This window comes from Crinia signifera, chromosome 19 (assembly GCF_055691185.1).
Source record: "Crinia signifera chromosome 19, ASM5569118v1, whole genome shotgun sequence".
Taxonomy (NCBI): domain Eukaryota; kingdom Metazoa; phylum Chordata; class Amphibia; order Anura; family Myobatrachidae; genus Crinia; species Crinia signifera.
The window spans coordinates 144,882,912-144,900,609 of NC_139226.1; the positions used below are offsets into that span (position 1 = coordinate 144,882,912).

The window sequence follows — 17,698 nt, forward strand, 5'->3', positions numbered from 1 at the left end:
ATGTGAGGTGATAGTGGGAATAATAGGAGAGACAGGAGGAATAGGGGAAGACAGGGAGGAATAGGTGGGGAGACATAGAGTGATAGGGGGAGTAATAGAGGAGATCAGAGGGGGAGACAATCTGAGACTGTCTACGCAGTGATAGTAGAGACAGACAATCACTGTCCCTGCCGCTCTATAACACATAGGCCTGCTCTCCTGTAAGACACAACCAGGGCAAGCTCTCCTGTAGGACACCCATGGCCTGCTCTCCTGTAGGACACAACCAGGGCCTGCTCTCCTGTAGGACACAACCAGGGCCTACTCTCCTGTAGGACACCATCAGGGCCTGCTCTCCTGTAGGACACAACCAGGGCCTGCTCTCCTGTAGGACACAACCAGGGACTGCTCTCTTGTAGGACACAACTAGGGCCTGCACCCCTGTAGGACACAACCGCGGCCTACTCTGCTGTAGGAAACAACCGCGGCCTGCTCTCCTGTAGGACACAACCAGGGCCTGCTCTCCTGCAGGACAAAACCAGGGTCGTCTCTCCTGCAGGACACAACCAGGGCCTGCTCTCCTGCAGAGAATAACCGTGGCCTGCTCTCCTGTAGGACACAACCAGGGCCTGCTCTCCTGTAGGACACAACCAGGGACAAGGAATAAATATTCCCGGCTTTGTGAAGTGGCCATTGTGCCTGCCGATGACTAAAAACGCTGCATTGTCCCGAGGCTGAATCACAATGAGCTGGATCATTTACATGTGAAGGATAAGCCTTGTGAGCCCACTGCTGAATTCCCATCCAGCCTCGCTAATTGCTCCTTACATGAATCTTCTCAATGGAAACTCCTTAACTTGTCCTCAGATTCCTCCTAATTAAGCACATATTCATCCTGCCGGGAGCACAGGTGCACAGCGGCCACTTTACATACAAGTTCCGCCTTCCCGAGCACATAGGCACTCATGTGTACCGGCATGCATAGATATTAGGACACATTAACCCTGGTGCTGCCTGAGGGGATATGGAGACCAGTAATGTGGCTGCAGGAATAAATGTTATTATATGCAAGTGTTGTTTCAGGCCTGGATTCTCCTTATCTTCTACCTTCCTGGCAGCCATCATTGAAGGTCATATTTATAGCCCCCACTACCACCTGGCAGAGCACAGAATAGATTAGGTATACCTCAGAGAAGGGGGTCAAGCTGTGCTGAGGTCATGGCTGTGTTGTGGGGCCAGGACTGGCGGAATAGGCAGAACCCCCAGCGAGGCATATTATGGTTCCTGTCACCCATAATGAGTGTTTTCACTATCTGACTCTATAGGTGACAAAGGTGGAAATGTACTAAGATGGGAGTTCTATGTCACATGTGATGTTGCTATGGGCAACCAATCAGATACTTTCTATTATCTTCTAGAAGGTGCTAAATAGGATACAAGCTAGGGGCTCTATTGCCAATGCAAAAAGGGCTGGGGAAAATGGACACCCCTGTTAAGTTCCTCTTGAGAGAGGAAATGATGAAGATACAAAGCCGTTAACTGACAACCTAGCAGTAGGGGAAAAATGTAAAAGTTGTACCCATCTTACATATTATGGTCCAAAACCCATAGATCTCATGACCTCCCACAGATACATCCACTCAACAGAATCAAATGCCTTCCTAGCATCAAGCGAAACAATAACTGAATAAGTTTCACATTCATACAAAGCCTGAAGGTGCATATATAGTTTCCTAAGCTTAATACTAGTCGATCTTCCTGCTATAAAGTCAGATTGATCTGAATGCACAATAGAGGAAATTGCTGCATTCAATCGCATAGCCAGCACCTTGGCCAGATTTTTTGCATTTAGTTCATACTTGCCTACCCTCCCGCATTTAGCGGGAGTCTCCTGGTTTTGCAATCCTCCTCCCGCTCCCCCGCAAATCCCTCGCTTCCTCCCGGTTTTTGGCCGATCCACCCCAAGAAATTGACTGCGCATGCGCGAACATGTTTCCGGGGGGGGGGGGGGGGCCTGAATGCGCGACGTCATAACATCATTGATTAACCCGGCTACCGCGGGGCTGTGTGGGTAGCCGTGGTGCGTGCGGCTGAAACGAGCGGCAGCAGCAGCGTGAGCCGGGAAGCGCACGGAGAGGAGCAGCAGCATTAGACTTTGGCAGTGATTGAGCCGGGCAGCGGGGGCCGGGAGCAGCAGTAAGTATAACTGTCTGACTCCATAGTCTCTCTCCCCCACCCAGGGCTGTCCTCCCTCTCCTCCGCGCTGCCCTGTCATCGTACTGTAGTTTAATTATAGACAGGCAGCGGCGTCTTCCTGGACCCCCCCTCCTATCAGTGTGTGTGACTGCTGTGAGCACCAATGCCACCCCCTGCCCTGTCTCCCCTGCTACAGGAAGTTCAAGTCACATGTCATGCAATGGAGGAGCCCAGCAGAGGAGAGCAGTAACCACACACCGCAGGAGCACAGACTCGGTCAGCACTCAGCAGGGGCTCAGGTAAGGTGTCAGTAATGTTTGCTGTGGGAAATGGGGGTCAGTAATGTTTGCTGTGGGAAGGGGGGGTCAGTAATGTTTGATTGGGGGGGGGGGTTGTCAATAATGTTTACTGGGGGGGTTGTCAGCAATGTTTACTTGGAGGGGTTGTCAGCAATGTTTACTGGGGGGGGGGGGGGGTTTGTCAGCAATGTTTACTTGGGGGGGGTTTGTCAGCAATGTTTACTGGGGGGGGTTGTCAGCAATGTTTACTGGGAGGGGTTGTCAGCAATGTTTACTGGGGGGGTTGTCAGCAATGTTTACTGGGGGGGTTGTCAGCAATGTTTATTTGGGGGGGTTGTCAGCAATGTTTACTTGGGGGGGTTGTCAGCAATGTTTACTTGGGGGGGGTTGTCAGCAATGTTTACTTGGGGGGGTTGTCAGCAATGTTTACTTGGGGGGGTTGTCAGCAATGTTTACTTGGGGGGGTTGTCGGTAATGTTTGCTGGGGGGGGGGGTTGTCAGTAATGTTTGCTGGGGGGTTTCAGTAAAGTTTGCTGAGGGGGGGGTTGTCAGTAATGTTTGATTGGGGGGCAGTAAATCTTGCTGGGGAAGAGGGATCAGTAATGTTTGCTGGTGGGTTGTAAGTAGTGTTTGCTGGGGGTTTCAGTAAAATTTGCTTGGGGGGGGGGGGGGGTTTGTCAGTAATGTTTGCCAGAGGGGTTGGTAATGTTTGCTAGCGGGGCCTGTCAGTTATGTAAATCCAAATGCACACACCACCTCTCCTCCTCTGCACTCATGTGTATGTAGTCAGCAGGGTCTGCATGGCACTGGTGGTTGTGGCGGTGTCACACTGAGCCTGGGCACACTTCCCTGTGCTGCTGCTTGCACTGGAGAAGTTGTGATGAACTTTTGCTATGGGCGGAATGTATTAAAATACATCGCCTTACCACCGCAGCGATGCTATGGCATATGTATTAACATATGTGATTAGCATCGCAATGCGGGTCTCTGTCACCTCCCTGGGCTCTCCTCACTCCCCCCATGGCTGGAAGCCTAAGCAGGCTGTCCCTGGTGCCTCCTTCTCCCCCCTGCAGCCAGAAGGACCTCTGGCTGCGTTGTTAGGGGGAGGAGGAGTTTACCTTCCGGGTCCAGGATTCCTGGAGGAAGGTACGCCAGAGGGAGGGGGGTCGACATATGCAGCAGAGGGCGGCGGGTTGCGACTGGCGGCAATAAGAAGCCCATAGGCTTCTATAGGGTATCGCCACCCAAAGGTGGCAATACCTTGGCCGGCGAGAACACAAGTCTTTTTTTTAAATATTTTATTAGGTTTCAAAGATCAGATCATTAAAACAAGCCAAAAAAGTGGGGCTGCAATTAGCTTTGTTCACTTCTCTAACAAGGCTGGCTAGTGTCACACATTTTTTTTTACTTTCTCCAGTTATACAGCATTAAAAAGCAAAGACTGCTCTTTAGCTGCTCCCTGAAGTAGCATTAATTGTAAGCTTAATATTAGTGTCTGTTGGGAAGGAAATATATCTAGCAGCCTATGCCTTGGCAATGATATTGGATTTATCAGTATCCAGGTCCTGGTTAGGCATATTCCTGACCAAATGGATGACAATTACGGGCATATGGGTTAGGCCCACTTGGAGGGAGAGTTACAGTGCTACCAAGGGGTGGAGTATGCCTAGGCTGATAGTTCCCTGGCTGGCTTTGTGCCATGCCAGGTTGGAAAGCAGGTGGGACGTTATGACTGGCAGGCTGAAAGGCTTGTGTAGTGTAAGTCTGTGGTGGGTAGTAGTAGTTTATGTATAAGGTGCCACAAAGTGTCCTCAGCGCCGTACATAGCAATAGTACATAGTGGGTAGGAACCAGATGGGTACTGTTGAGACGTTTGTGAAGGTAGTTGCTGTAACTGGCCTTGAAATCCAAAGGCAGGAGCCTGTGCAGCCTGCTGACTATAGCCCTGAAAATGCTGATTGTAACAGGATACTGCATGTCCATACTGCTGCTGGGGCTGAGCTTGAGGCTGGGGTTGACCTTGAACTGATGGATATACAGGCTGCTGTGGATACTGTTGATACATTTGGCCTTCCATCTGACCTGGCTGCTGAGCTCCAGGCTATGGCTGTTGCTGAGGCTGGACCCCTGGAGGATGAGCAGAGGAGGAGGAGGCAATACGATCAGGTGTGCTTGAGCGTTCCTCTACTGGAGCGCTGGGAGGCCCAGTAACTTGGTCCTCTGTTAGTCCAAAAGCAGACATGACATTTTTATTGATTTACTATATTCTTGAGGGGATCAAAAGCAGACCTGCTGGTAGCCATAACCTGATTAGACGGCTTAACAGAGGAGTCTGGAGCAGTGGGTTCACAACCATCCACAGATTCAGTGTCCTGCAAGCTGCTTGGAATCCCAGGTTCCATAGGAGGCGCTAAACAATCCAGCAGATGGTTGACTTTGTTACGCAGTTCTATGAGATCTCGGCATAGATACTTCACCTGACTGGATTCTAAAGGACGTGGTTGTCCATTAACAAATAGAGTCAGTTTCAATATCCTACTACACTGTATAGCAAATGATAAGTCAGAGCTGACTTGTGTGTGTATGTATGTAATGTATGTATGTGTGTATATATATATATACATACATACATATACATACACTCTGCAATGTACTTTAAAAAGCAACCTGCCCTGGTGCCTTCTGAAAGGCCCACAGACATGCAATATGGCGAAGGCGGCACTCAGAGACTTCTTTAATGCAAATTCCGTACCGCCTTCGCCATATTGTGTATATATATATATATGTGTGTGTATGTGTGTATATATATATATATATATATATATATATATATATATATATCTATATCTCTATTACCAACCACTGCAGGACACACCCCTGGGTGGAAATAGACACGCTCATGTGTCACTAGACACGCCCTTTGGTTGAAACATGACACACCCCTTCAATGGTGCAACGTTGCGCTCGGTGCATTTTGCTAGCATCTAAAATCTCCCTCATTTTGATTTTGAAAAGTAGGCAAGTATGATTTAGTTGGAATAAGGGATATTGGCCTGTAAGAATCTGGGAGGACAGGATCCGTTCCTGGTTTAGGTATTACAATAACTAGGTGATTCATCGAGCCCTGCGGGCGCTCTTCACACCGGCGTAAGGGGCTGCTCCTCCTTAATTTGTGAATGTTTGTATTGTGTGATATATGGTTAGAATTGTATGAAAGATGCCTGTATTGCAACTTGAGTTATAGGTGAAATGTGTTACATAGAGCATATGATGTGGAAGGGGGTGTGTATTGTTTTGTTTAATTAAAAAGCGGTTGTTTAGGTGTGTGTGTGTGTGTGTGTGCAATAGTATAGTAGGGTGTTTTTGGGTCAGCGGCTCCCCACTGGCGGAGGTCACGACACAGGAAAACAGGAGGCTGGGTAGTGATAGGGGTATGTGGGTATAAGGGGGACTTTCCAACTGCTTTGGGGCTCATTTACATTTGGGTATAAGTAATTTTACAAGATTCCTCTCAAATGCAGCAGTACACACCCACGATTCTAGGTGCCACGTTCACAATCTCTTTTCACAATCTCTCCTTATATGGAACTAGACACACCCTTTGGGTGGAGCCTGACACGCCCCCTCAATGGGGCGCTGTGCAAAATTGTCCTGCTAACTATAATCTCCCTGAAATTAGTTTTCAAAAGTAGGCAAGTATGTTTTGAGTCAGCGGCTCCCCACTGGCGGAGGTCACGACACAGGAAAACAGGAGGCTGGGTAGTGATAGGGGTGTGTGGGCATAAGGGGGACTAAAGAGGAGGGTGGGGGACACTGTGCAGCTTCTGCCAGTGGGTGAGGGTCCAGCGTGGCTGCACAGGAGTACAGGACGGTGGCCCTGAGTCAGTGTCTGACTGAATAGGCCGTGGGTCAATCAGAACTCGGTGGCGGGACTTCCGGGTGTGGGGGCGGAGCTATGCTCCGTGTCCCGGCACCTTAAAAAAATGTGAAACTTGATCGGTTCTCCTTTGTCATTGATGTAGGGAAACCATCTGGTCCTCTCACATCACTGGCAAAAGTATTCAACATCGGCCCTAAACCATCGATGATTTGAAATCATTGATGGTCGATGGGCATCCCTAGAACTGGTGGGGGACAGTATGCAGCTCCCGACAGTGGGTTAGCATCTCCTCATTGATAAAAGTTGTGGTGCTGGTGCAGAGGACCGGGGGACACTTCTGGCAGTGGGGGAACCTGCAGCTCGGCAGCTAGGGCCGGATTTCCCACCTAGGGGCGGCACCTGCTTGTGGCGGTACAGGATTCCCCATTCTCACGGGGGTATGTGAAATGATGGAGCGGGGTTCCGCTGGGGGGGAATTGCTGGAAGGGGGTCTGCAAATTGCGGGAAGGGGGGGTCCGCAAATTGCGGGAGGGGGGCTGTGGGGGTCAGTGAATTGTGGGATGGGGGGTTGTGGGGGTCCGTGAATCGCGGGAGGGGAGCGGGGTGGCGTGAATCAAGGGAGGGGGGGCGTGGGGGTCCGCGAATCGCAGGAGGGGGGCGCGATGGGTCATGAATCGCGGGAGGGGGATCGTGGGGGGGTCGCGAATCGCGGGAGGGGGGCACAGGAGGTGCCGGGGGGGTCCGTGAATTGCGGGAAGGTGTCAGCAAATCGTGGGAGGAGGGTGTGGGGGTGCCACGGGGGGTGCCGTGAATCACGGGAGGGGGCGGGGGTCCGCAAATCACGCGGGGGGGCTAGAATCGCATGAGGGGGCGCGAATCTCGAGAGGGGGGCCGCAAATCGCAGGAGGGGGGGGTGCCGCGAATCACGGGGGGGGGGGGGGGCGCGGGGGGGCCCCGCGGATCGCGGGAGGGGGGGGTCGCTGGGGGTGCCGCAAATCGCGGGAGGGGGGGAGTTGTGGGGGGCAAATCGCAGGAGGTCGCGGGGGCTCCGCAAATTGCGGGAGGGGTGGGGTCGCGGGGGTCCAGAGAATCGCGGGATCAGGGGGTCATGGCTGGGCGGGGGGGGGGAGGTGATGTGAAGGGGTTGGGGTGAGTAGAACACTGGTCTTTTCCTTAGGGGGGGGGGGGGGGGCGGGTTTGTGTATAACGCTGGGCGGGAACGTTATACACATAGAACATTAGTCTTTTCCCTAGGGGGGCGGGTTTGTGTATCCCGCTGGGCGGGAACATTATATACACAGGGGATGAGTGACAGATCTGGCTAAATATATAAGAGATGATTGCCTCTGCCATTGAGGAAGGAAAAATGTCATTCGCAAATATACCATTGAACAATTTGGTACTTGTGTATTAGCACGGCGTCCGATTTTACTACGTACGCAAACGTAGTGAAATCGCATCACATGCCGTTATGGTATGGCATGCGATACGATGCGATTTTGACGCTTATAATGGCATTTAATGTAGTATAGCATAAAATGACATATTGGGTGAGATTTAATAGGATGAGAGATTCAAAAAGTGAGAGATTTGGTAAGAAATCTCCAGTTTTTCTAAAACAGCAATCATTTACACTGCAAAACCAGTTTGATTTTGCAGCAAATGCAGTAAATGATTGTCGTTTTGAAAAAAACTGGAGATTTCTTACCAAATCTCTCACTTTCTGAATCTCTCATCCTATTAAATCTCACCCAGAATGTCATTTATTAAGGCCCCCTTCCCAGTACTGACGTGATCCCAAAGCATGGCGAGCGCAGCGAGCCCCACGAGGGGCGACGGTAGGCGTCCGACCGACCGACCTTTTCATACCCTCACTATCCACGTCGGCGTGGAGTTGATTTTATATAGTGTGGCGAGCGCAGCGAGCCACTGAGCCTGAAGCGTGACGAGCGCAGCGAGCCCCGCGAGGGGACGTGCATTATGTTACATGTATTACGCGTCCCCTCACAGGGCTCACTGCGCTCGCCACGCTTCGGGCTCGGTGGCTCTCTACGCTCACCACACTATATAAAATCAACTCCATGCCGACGTGGATAGTGGGGGTATGAAAAGGTCGGTCGGACGCGTACCGCCGCCCCTCGCGGGGCTCGCTGCGCTCGCCACGCTTCAGGATGACGTGGATAGTGGGGGGGGGGAAATAAATGACATTATACAGTATGTCATTTTACCATAGGGTGATAGGGGGAGTAATAGAGGGAGACATGGAGGAATAGATGGAGAAGGGGAGGCATAGAGTGATAGAGGGAGTCATAAGGGGAGATGGGGAGGCATAGGGTTATAGGGGAGTAATAAGTGGAGACAGGGAGGAATAGGTGGAGATGGGGAGGCATAGGGTGATAGGTGGATTAATAAGGGGAGACAGGGAGGAATAGGTGGAGATGGGGAGGCATAGGGTGATTGGGGGAGTAATAGGGGGAGAGAGGGAGGAATAGGTGGAGATGGGGAGGCATAGGGTGATTGGGGGAGTAATAGGGGGAGAGAGGGAGGAATATGTGGAGATGGGGAAGCATAGGGTGATAGGGGGAGTAATAGTCTCCTAACTGGTCTTCCCAAGAACAGACTCTCACCACTACAATCCATGCTAAATGCTGCTGCTAGGCTGATCTTCCTTGCAAGACGCTCATCGTCTGCTGATCCGCTCTGCCAGTCCCTCCATTGGTTGCCTGTATCTTACCGTATTCAATATAAAACACTTCTACTCGCATATAAAGCTATTACCATACTGCACTAGCATATATCTCCTTACTTATCACAAAATATCTCCCATCTCGACCACTCAGCTCTGCCCAAGATCTGCGTCTCTCTTCTGCACGGATCACTAGCTCCCATTCACTATTACAGGACTTTCATTGGGCTGCTCCCATGCTATGAAATGCCTTTCAATGCACAGTAAGACTCTCCACTAGCCTCCAAACTTTCATGGGTTCCCTGAAATCTCACCTCTTCAGGCAAGCCTATCATATTTAAGTTCTACACGCATAACCCTCTGAGGCACTTATGTATTATTTAGCTTCCCTTCTGGACTTGTAACTTGGTGGGACTGCTATGCTATTACTGGTGCCTGTCCTTGTGTTTGCCTCCTATATCCCTATAGATTGTAAGCTTGCAGCAGGGCCCTCCTACCTCCAAGTCTGTCTGTTGTTACCCAGTTTATTTTATCACTGTCTACTATTGTAAAGCGCAACGGAATCTGCTGCGCTATATAAGACGCTGTAACGGAATCTGCTGCGCTATATAAGACGCTGTAACGGAATCTGCTGCGCTATATAAGATGCTGTAATAGAATCTGCTGCGCTATATAAGACACTGTAACGGAATCTGCTGCGCTATATAAGACGCTGTAACGGAATCTGCTGCGCTATATAAGACGCTGTAACGGAATCTGCTGCGCTATATAAGACGCTGTAATGGAATCTGCTGCGCTATATAAGATGCTGTAATAGAATCTGCTGCGCTATATAAGACACTGTAACGGAATCTGCTGCGCTATATAAGACACTAACGGAATCTGCTGCGCTATATATGACGCTGTAACGGAATCTGCTGCGCTATATATGACGCTGTAACGGAATCTGCTGCGCTATATAAGATGCTGTAACGGAATCTGCTGCGCTATATAAGACACTGTAACGGAATCTGCTGCGCTATATAAGACGCTGTAAAGGAATCTGCTGCGTTATATAAGACACTGTAACGGAATCTGCTGCGCTATATAAGTCACTAACGGAATCTGCTGCGCTATATAAGACACTGTAACGGAATTTGCTGCGCTATATAAGACACTGTAATGGAATCTGCTGCACTATACTGTATAAGACACTGTAACGGAATCTGCTGCGCTATATAAGACACTGTAACGGAATCTGCTGTGCTATGTAAGACACTGTAACGGAATCTGCTGTGCTATATAAGATGCTGTAACGGAATCTGCTGCGCTATATAAATCACTGTAACGGAATCTGCTGCACTATATAAGACACTGTAACGGAATCTGCTGCGCTATATAATACACTGTAATGGGATCTGCTGCGCTATATAAGACGCTGTAACGGAATCTGCTGCGCTATATAAGACACTGTAACGGAATCTGCTGCGCTATATAAGACACTGTAACGGAATCTGCTGCGCTATATAAGACGCTGTAACGGAATCTGCTGTGCTATATAAGATGCTGTAACGGAATCTGCTGCGCTATATAAGACACTGTAACGGAATCTGCTGCACTATATAAGACACTGTAACGGAATCTGCTGCGCTATATAATACACTGTAATGGGATCTGCTGCGCTATATAAGACGCTGTAACGGAATCTGCTGCGCTATTTAAGACACTGTAACGGAATCTGCTGCGCTATATAAGACACTGTAACGGATTCTGCTGCGCTATATAAGAAACTGTAAATAAATAAATAAAAAATAGGGGGAGACAGGGAGGAATAGGTGGAGATGGGGAAGCATAGGGTGATAGGGGGAGTAAAAAGGGGAGACAGGGAGGAATAGGTGGAGATGGGGAGGCATAGGGTGATAGGGGGAATAATAGGGGGAGACAGGGAGGAATAGGTGGAGATGGGGAGGCATAGGGTGATAGGGGGAGTAATAAGGGGAGACAGGGAGGAATGGGTGGAGATGGGGAAGCATAGGGTGATATTGGGAGACAGGGAAGAATTTGTGGAGATGAGGAGGCATAGGGTGATAGGGGAGTAATAAGTGGAGACATGGAGGATTAGGTGGAGATGGTGAAGCATAGGGTGATAGGGGGTAGTAATAGGGGGAGACATGGAGGAATAGGTGGAGATGAGGATGCATAGAGTGATATGGGGAGACAGGGACGAATAGGTGGAGATGGGGAGGCATAGGGTGATTGGGGGAGTAATAGGGGGAGAGAGGGAAGAATAGGTGGAGATGGGGAGGCATAGGGGGATTATTAAGGGGAGACAGGAGTAGGGAAGCCAATCCTGGGGCATTTATAAATTCCCAGGATCCAGTGATTGGCCTTAATAAAAACAAAAAGGTTATACGTATGTAGCAGAGGGGTGGGGACACAGGCTGTAGGACACCTGGCAGCGATGCAGCAGCTCCAGTGTCCTGATCGCTAATAACAACAGCGGTATCCTGGCTCCCACACACAGGCAGAGGAAGCAACAGCAGCAGGCTGGGGAGATAGAGCAGGAGGAGGAGAGAGCCCTAACCTGGCTACTGGCAGGCGAGTCTCCAGCGGTGGCAGAGCCGTCAGAAGTTGAGAGTGGTGGCGCGGACACTAGGCTGCGCAGCATGACCTCTGACCGTAGAGCTGCTGGGAGGGCATTGGGAATAGCCAGGCAGCATCTGAGTGAGTGCTCAGATGCTGCCCGGCATTAGACTGCGCATGCGCAGTCTAATCCCGAAATCACGGGATTGGAAACTTTGATCCTGGGATTCAAATACTGGCACTTTGGGGGCCAAATCCCAGGATAACGCCAATCCTGGGATTGCCCACCCTAGACAGGAGTATTAGGGGAAGACATGACGAGGTGGAGATGGGGAGGCACAGGGTGATAGGAGGAGTATTAAGGGGAGACAAAAGGATTAGGGGAAGACAGGGAGGATGAGGTGGAGATGGGGAGGCAAAGGGTGATAGTGGGAATAATAGGAGAGACAGGAGGAATAGGGGAAGACAGGGAGGAATAGGTGGGGAGACATAGAGTGATAGGGGGAGTAATAGAGGAGATCAGAGGGGGATACACTCTGAGACTGTCTACGCAGTGATAGTAGAGACAGACAATCACTGACCCTGCTGCTCTATAACACATAGGCCTGCTCTCCTGTAGGACACAACCAGGGCCTGCTCTACTGTAGGAAACAACCAGGGCCTGCTCTCCTGTTGGACACAATCAGGGCCTACTCTTCTGTAGGACACCATCAGGGCCTGCTCTCCTGTAGGACACAACCAGGGCCTGCTCTCCTGTAGGACACAACCACGGCCTGCTCTCCTGTAGGACACAACCAGGGCCTGCTCTCCTGTAGGAAACAACCGCGGCCTGCTCTCCTGTAAGACACAACCAGGGCCTGCTCTCCTGCAGAGAATAACCGCGGCATGCTCTCCTGTAGGACACAACCAGGGCCTGCTCTCCTGTAGGACACAACCAGGGCCTGCTCTCCTGCAGCGAATAACCGTGGCCTGCTCACCTGTAGGACACAACCAGGGCCTGCTCTCCTGTAGGACACCATCAGGGCCTGCTCTCCTGTAGGACACAACCAGGGCCTGCTCTCCTGTAGGAAACAACCGCAGCCTGCTCTCCTGTAGGACACAACCGGGGCCTGCTCTCCTGCAGGACACAACCAGGGCCTGCTCTCCTGTAGGACACCATCAGGGCCTGCTCTCCTGTAGGACACAACCAGGGCCTGCTCTCCTGTAGGAAACAACCGCGGCCTGCTCTCCTGTAGGACACAACCAGGGCCTGCTCTCCTGTAGGACACAACCAGGGCCTGCTCTCCTGCAGGACACAACCGCGGCCTGCTCTCCTGTAGGAAACAACCAGGGCCTGCTCTGATTTGATTGGTTGCCCATAGCAACATCCCATGTTAGTAAATTTCTCATAGTGTGTTTTATGAATAGCATCTAGCATATATTAAGAATTATGGGCCTGATTCAGCTTTGTTAGCCAAGCAAAAATGCACTCACATAGGCAAGCAAGTGTAGAGAGAGTTAGATTTGGGTGGTGTGTGTTCAAGTTGAAATCTAAATTGCAGTGTAAAGGCGCTGTACTGGCAAAGTATACTTCAACGATTTTGCACAATTTCATTAAATTTCAAACTTTTGGGCTCATATATCATTTGTAAAGTGGCATTTTGTATGTGTTTTTTATCCGATATGGTCCGTGAGTGTTGGATCGGAGCCCCTAGATCAATTATACTGCATCAGTGATTTATCAAAATTGCATGGAATCGGATGGAAAATGGACCGCATATTTGTTCTACCGATGTATCACCTGCTGGACACAGCCATCAGTGGAAGCAGCGGCAGCATGAGGCATCAAGACGCACAGCTGGAGAGAAGACAGCGCTAGATATATCGGATTGTGCCCCGCAAAAAGTATGTATTTATTAACACAGGCCTCCAATATACATAAGCACATCGGCCACCAATGTACATAAGCACACCGGCCACCAATGTACATAAGCACACCGGCCACCAATGTACATAAGCACACCGGCCACCAATGTACATAAGCACACCAGCCACCAATGTTCATAAGCACATTGGGCACCAATGTACATAAGCACACCGGTCACCAATGTACATAAGCACACCGGCCACCAATGTACATAAATCACAACGGCCACCAATGTACATAAATCACACCGGCCACCAATGTACATAAATCACACCGGCCACCAATGTACATAAGCACACCAGCCACCACTGTACATAAGCACACCGGGCCACCAACGTACATAAATCACACCAGCCACCAATGTACATAAGCACACCGGCCACCAATGTACATTAATCACACCGGCCACCAATGTACATAAATCACACCGGCCACCAATGGACATAAATCACACCGGCCACCAATGGACATAAATCACACTGGCCACCAATGAACATAAATCACACCGGCCACCAATGTACATAAATCACACCGGCCACCAATGTACATAATCACACCGGCCACCAATGTACATAAGCACACCGGCCACCAATGTACATAATCACACCGGCCACCAATGTACATAAGCACACCGGCCACCAATGTACGTAAGCACACCGTCCACTAATGTACGTAAGCACACCGGCCACCAATGTACGTAAGCACACCGGCCACCAATGTACATAAGCACACCGGCCACCAATGTACATAAGCACACCGGTCACCAATGTACATAAGCACACCGGCCACCAATGTACATAAGCACACCGGCCACCAATGTACATAAGCACACCGGCCACCAATGTACATAAGGACACCGGTCACCAATGTACATAAGCACACCGGCCACCAATGTTCATAAGCACACCGGCCACCAATGTACATAATCACACCGGCCACCAATGTACATAAATCACACCGGCCACCAATGTACATAAATCACACTGGCCACCAATGTACATAAGCACACCGCCCACCAATGTACATAAGCACACCGCCCACCAACAGATACTGTACATATTACAGATACAAATTATATTACAGATACAAATTATATTACAGATACATATTACAGATACATATTATACTGTATGTACAGTATCTGTACATTTTTACAGATACATTATTACAGATGCATTGTTACAGATGGATTATTACACATACATTACAGATGCATTATTACAGATACAGATACATTATTACAGATGCATTATTACAGATACTGTACATTATTACAGATACATTATTACAGATGCATTATTCCAGATGGATTATTACAGATACATTATTACAGATTCATTATTACAGATGCATTATTACAGATGCATTATTACAGATACAGATACATAATTACAGATAAATTATTCCAGATGCATTATTACGGATGCATTATTACAGATAGAGATATATTACTACAGATACATTATTACAGATACTGTACATTATTACAGATGCATTATAACAGATACAGATACATTATTACAGATGCATTATTCCAGATGGATTATTACACATACATTACAGATGCATTATTACAGATACAGATACATTATTACAGATGCATTATTACAGATACTGTACATTATTACAGATACTGTACATTATTTACAGATGCATTATTACAGATACATTATTACAGATACATTATTACAGATGCATTATTACAGATACTGTACATTATTACAGATACTGTACATTATTACAGATGGATTATTACAGATACATTATTACAGATACATTATTACAGATGCATTATTACAGATACTGTACATTATTACAGATACTGTACATTATTACAGATGGATTATTACAGATAAATTATTACAGATACATTATTACAGATACTGTACATTATTACAGATGCATTATTACAGATGCATTATTACAGATACTGTACATTATCACAGATAAATTATTCCAGATGCATTATTCCAGATGCATTATTACAGATAGAGATATATTACTACAGATACATTATTACAGATGCATTATTACAGATACTGTACATTATTACAGATGCATTATTCCAGATGCATTATTCCAGATACATTATTCCAGATGCGTTATTCCAGATGCATTATTACAAATACATTATTACAGATACCTTATTACAGATACAGATACATTGGGGGAAATTTACTAAGAATACGAATACAAATAATTGTATTCGTATTCTTGCTATGAATGAATACGACTGCATTCCTCGTATGCAAAGTCCTGTTCCGGAGGGGGATATACAAAGCAGTCATATACGACTGCTTTGTAACCCTCCGATGTCGTATTAATTCGTATTTGCTGGCCGTATACACGGCCGCTAATACGAATTAGTGGAGGTAGTCTGCACGGATCAGTCAGATCCGTGCAGGCTGCAAGGTGTAAAAAAAATAGAAACAAACATAAATAAATTTAAAAAACAGCGTGGGGTCCCCCCACAGCCATAACCAGCACCAGGCTGAAAGAGCCAGGGCCGTTAATTAAAAATCAGGGAACCCGACAAATAGGGGTTCCCCGACTTTTAACAACCAGCCCCAGGCTCCAGGTCCGGGGCAGGTTCCCAATATACGGGGGACAAAATTAGTAGGGGTCCCCCGTATTTTAAGAACCAGCCCAGGCACAACCAGCCAGCAGGGTAATGCCACAGCCGGGGGACACTTATTATATAAGGTACCGCGGCCAAAGCATTAACCCCCTGACCAGTCAGCCTGGCCAGGGGTCCTGGGGGAGTGGGGACCCCCCCCCCAATAAAGCCCCCACCCCTCCAGGACTTACCTGACCAGGCTGAAGCCTGGTGCTGTCCCCGGTGGCCCTGTGCGGTGGCCACCGGGCTGATAAAATGGTGTAAAAAAAAAGATTAAAAACTAATGTCTTATATCGTGGAACTATGAGTCCCAGCAAGCCTCCCCCACATGCTGGGACTTGGAGAACCACAAGTCCCAGCAGCGGGCCCATTAAAGGGCCCGTTGTGTCTTGTAGATCCACAGTATAAGAAATAGTTAAATAAACACACTGACACCCCAATCTTTCTCGGTTCCTGATTGGCCGCTAGGCGGCCAATAGAAATCATTCTGAGTAGTGGCGGGGAAATATGAATATCTCTGCGTCTCTGAGTGTCCGAGCGGAGCGGGTACCACTTGTGACGGAACAGGGCCACGCCCCTGTCCGCTATGTGTTTTTCTTCCGCCTCTTTCTGCGCTTCAGCAAGAGGATTGTAAAAATATCACTGACTGTATTTGCTTCTGGGCTTTATTCCCCAGGCTTCTGTATACCGGGGTCATCACAAGACTGTGTTCTCTATAGCAATAGAATGTGACTTATTATATACCAGATGTATCGGGAAATAGTCCCTTGTTTTTATAAGTGTTGCGCCTATCAGGGCATATACCCCTGAGCCTGATAGGTGTCTGGCATAGTATGTACGGGTTATTGCATGTGTGTGATTTCTTCCTGTCCCCCCATGGCCACAAACCCCCCTGCATAGGAAACAGCAGTCAGCTGAGGGGGCTGTGACATCACAAATGACTACAAGGGGTTAACATGATTCATTATACGACCAGAAGGTGGACCTCCCCCTTATCAGCATAATTACCTGGCCTTTGTTCTAAGGGGAATCATTGCAGAATACATGTCTCCAAAACCACAGGGGGGCTCCATATAGCTCTGAGACACGTTCTAAAGAGCAGGATTGAAATCCCTCCAATCAGGACACTCCGTGAGGTCACCAGGGGAACGGAGCATTCTGGGAGGGCGGAAGTTTTGAAGAGGGCACGCACCAGGGTTGGAGGTTGTTGTTGAGCTGAGAAACTGCAGAGGACACAGGTGGCTGCCAGGACTCAAGCCTGTCCACCTGGGAGATGGGAACACAGCCAAGCATATTGCCCCACCAGAGCAATCACATGCCCCGGGCTTAGGTGTTCTACTTTCTGCATCCATCCAGGATCCCTGACCCGGCGAGGCAGGATCCCAGGGGAGGAAACTGAGGTCCCTCCAGACCCCACCAGAACATCAGCAGTGGGCAGTCGGCCCTGGCGCAGTGGATCCCATACCACAGCCAGCGGTTGCATCCAGCGTGCCAGCACCCCGACGGCACCAACAGGCCAAGTGGCTGGGATTCATCACCTGCAGGACCGGCAGCGGGCATCGGCCCTGGCTCA

The 17,698-nt window shown here is 49.0% G+C and overlaps 1 pseudogene; it reads right to left on the reverse strand.

Annotated features, from left to right (window-relative positions):
• Window positions 1-3,045: 3,045 nt before the first annotated feature.
• Window positions 3,046-17,698, reverse strand: part of LOC146041660 (protein TFG pseudogene) — a 65,634-nt pseudogene continuing 50,981 nt past the window's right edge.